This window comes from Diaphorina citri, unplaced genomic scaffold, assembly GCF_000475195.1.
Source record: "Diaphorina citri unplaced genomic scaffold, Diaci psyllid genome assembly version 1.1 scaffold5423, whole genome shotgun sequence".
Taxonomy (NCBI): Eukaryota; Metazoa; Arthropoda; class Insecta; order Hemiptera; family Psyllidae; genus Diaphorina; species Diaphorina citri.
In genome coordinates, this window is record NW_007382799.1 from 1,568 (window position 1) to 5,343 (window position 3,776).

General features: G+C 35.1%; 1 long non-coding RNA gene across 1 annotated transcript; it reads left to right on the plus strand.

The window, feature by feature from the left end:
* The first annotated feature begins 983 nt into the window (after nucleotides 1–983).
* Nucleotides 984–2,264, plus strand: LOC113472429. Its single transcript, XR_003394732.1, has 2 exons — nucleotides 984–1,177; nucleotides 1,720–2,264. It is a non-coding gene; the product is annotated as an uncharacterized LOC113472429 (long non-coding RNA).
* Nucleotides 2,265–3,776: the final 1,512 nt, after the last annotated feature.

Here is a 3,776-nt window from a genome sequence, read left to right on the forward strand (position 1 = left end):
GTTATTTGCTTGCCTTCTTTTATATGACGAGGGTTCTTAGGGATTTTCCGAAACCGACTCGAGTTTCGCCTCTCTCGTAAAATTTTTTCAAGATGAAAAAACAAGAGACAAGAAAAACAAGAGACAAGACAATAATGTGAATTTTTCACTTTCTATTATTTTCCAACAAAAACAAATACTTTATATTTGGACATTTAAACATACTACATAACTTTAACTTTAAACAACAACAAGAGGTAATTCACTCCTATTCGTGAGTAATTCTTACGTTTGTTCCGCGTCGGATAACTGTTTTTCAAGACTCTGGCCCGTGATTTTCATTTATTTTGCATTACCTATCAAATACATAACACCTTATTTAGACTGCGGGGATAAAGGGACTTTTCAGTCTCATCCTATCAGTATAAATAGGTATATTCTATTAGTCAGCTCCCATGGCGTAGTGGTCACTGCGCTCGCCTTGCACGCGAGAGACCCGGGCTCGATTCCCGGCGGGGTCAAGAAATTTGTATCATCCAAATGATTGATTCCGTGACTGGCTGTTGCGGGGCCCACTCAGCCTCGTGAGGAAAATGAGTAGCTATGACATATAAATGCGCATAGCGACCGGTGCCAGCATGGTAGGTAAACATTGGATTTTAGGATTATTGAGATATTGGGAAAATCCTACAATGCTGCAGTGAGCACCAAAGTTGTGACATAAACATAATAACACAAAGAAACAGCATTTACATTGCACCAAAGTTGTGACATGATAACACATAGAAACTGCATTTTTATTCTATTCTCTTCTATTCTGTTTACTTTGAATAGCTGAATAGTCTCCATTCAAGCGCAAGATTAGAGATTAAGATTAGAGGTGATTTCTGGTCTGAGCTTTATTTAACCGGTGATTTCAGGTGGAGTTATCTGCTCTGGCTCAAGATATGAATCGAGTGGATCAGTTTTGTCCGCAGACCTGGTGTGTGAACGGAAACCGAAGAACTGGATGATGACCTGGATGATATTTCGGGCACGGAGGTGCTGCACTCTTCCAGTCAGGTGTTGCACTCGAGTCGAGATATGGCGCTGGAGGATAGTGATGACACGCTGTAAACCTAGGGTAATGGAAAGTCGTGTGATGTTGGTGTTATGGTAATGGAAAGTCGTATGAGGGCGAGTATTGTGGTAATAGAAGGTCGTGTGATGTTGGCAAGCAAACTGTGGTAATAGGAAGTGATGTTGACTTGTATTATGGAAAAACAGTGATAATACACTGTAAACCTGTCACTGTTCTAGATAAAAGAAAAACTTGTTTTGTAATGGAAAGCCGTTGGTGTTATGGTAATAGAAAGTCTTGTGAGCGCGAATAATGATAATGGAAAGTTGTGTGTGATGTTGGAAACTTGTCTCAATTTTTCGAATGAACTGCATATTGTGATGATATTTAATTCAGAATTAATCATCTTGTCAGCTTTGATTCCAGAAAAGAAGTAGTTAGCTATATTTATGTCTGAGAATCAACCACAGAAAAACATAGTAATTTAAAAATAGTAAATAAATCAAGATAGTAAAAATGATGCTACCCAACTCTTATAAAAACAGGGGGAGTTTCTCGTGCGGTGATTGATCTTCAGTTACACTGATGAAAATTCCCTGAAAAATGAAGGAAAATTCCTTGTGAAATTACAATCTACAGGGAAAGGCTTTGCGTTGTACTGTGTATTGTGCTAATAGAAGGTCGTGTGATGTTGGCAAGCAAACTGTGGTAATAGGAAGTGATGTTGACGTGTATTATGGAAAGACAGTGATAATACACTGTAAACCTGTCACTGTTCTAGATAAAGGAAAAACTTGTTTTGTAATGGAAAGTGGTTGGTGTTATGGTAATAGAAAGTCTTGTGAGCCCGTATAATGATAATGGAAAGTTGTGTGTGATGTTGGAAACTTGTCTCAATTTTTCGAATGAACTGCATATTATGATGATATTTAAGTTGTTTTTTTTTTTAGCTGAAATATTTCTGAATTCAGAATAAATCATCTGGTCAGCTTTGATTTGAATATGAATAGTGAATAAATCAAGATTCTAAAAATGATGCTACCCAACTCTTATAAAAACAGGGGGGGTTTCTCGTGCGGTAATTGATCGTCAGTTACACTGATGAAAATTCCCTGAAAAATGAAGGAAAATTCCTTGTGAAATTACAATCTACAGGGAAAGGCTTTGCGTTATACTGTTCACTCTGATTTTCTGCTCACGTTGATATCAGAAGGCGATTAAACCCTTTAATGTGCAAGGTCATCGATTTTTATAAAATATTAGAGTATGTTATAGGTCTTTGATCATAGATACTGGAATGAAAAATTAATTTTTCAGTATCCAATTTTTAACAATTCAATAATCAATGCTCTAGATGATCCAATTTGATAAAATTACTTACGGGCTTCATAAATTACGGGCCTTCGATTTTTTTTTTTTTTTTTTTTTTAAAGAATTACCTAAATTACTTACGGGCTTCATAAATTACGGGCCTTCGATTTTTTTTTTTTTTTTTTCAAGAATTACCTACAACCTACAACATTGCGCACTAAAGGGTTAACTATTTGATTAGGTAGGGCACATTTTTAGTGTGTTTAAATAACTTTTTTCCCCCTACTCGTTGCAATCCTTCACTTTCGTTACTTTCTATCACCCTCTTATTTTAGATGCCTTTATTTCCTATTACCCCTTATATCTTATTTCGAACTACGAATAAAAATGAGACGGTTTTTTTTATATAATATCAGCTTAAAGCGTTAAATTAGAAAACCCCTTTTCGTATGTACCGAGTACCTACAAGTTCATGGAATTTTGTCCGAACCAGCAACCTTAGCGCGGTGTACTGGAGGTTGTTGGTTCGAGTCCAATTCAAGTCACTAAATTTTAGCATAGTATTTTAAACGAGGAACGATGTCTGTGACAAGCGGGAACCAGGTCTTAACACAATTGAAATTTCTTTTGGATTTTGCTCAAACCAAAAGTAAATATTGCGATAACTTTACGAAAAATTTGCAAGTTTTTGATTGTAGAAAATTCAAATTAACAATTTTATTTATGAAAATAAATAGCACTGCATTGTCAACAAAAGCATTAAAAAAAATAATAATAATAAAAGTCACTAAAAAAATGGCATAAAAAATAGTAAGAAAAATGAACAATTTATATTTGGCTAAAACGGGTGGTATATTTTTCTTGTGTGAAAACATCACCCAAGTAAGCGCAACTGATCTATTTGTTCGTTTCTTTACAATCTTTAAAAACATCCCTCCGTAAATATTCTAGATGAGTATTTATCTATTGAAATCTGTATGACGGACATGCACAATCTGTTTAATTTCCCTTGAGAGTGATTTTTTACCATCGGTAAAAAAAAAAAAAAAAAAAAAAAAAAAATCCTAGGAAGAATAATAAAAAGCTTGAATAAATTTCCTTGTCAATAGCTACGAGCAGATCCGATGGGAAATAATTTTGTCTCGAATAATCTTTTGTTTCGACGTCTAGACCGCGGGTTCGATTCCAGCCCGGTGGAAAAAAATGTTTGATAGAGGGAACTGTAACAACGGAGATTTTATCGTCCCAACAAGTATCTACCTAAATACACAACAAGCTGGGTCCGTCCCTCCGGGATTTTTTTAGCCCGTAGTTTATTCGATCGTGATTAAAGAAAATCAGTACCTACTTATGTACCTACCTATTAATTTGTTTAATATTCAGTTTATTATTATCCTAGATTTGATTTTTCGATTTTACTTTCATG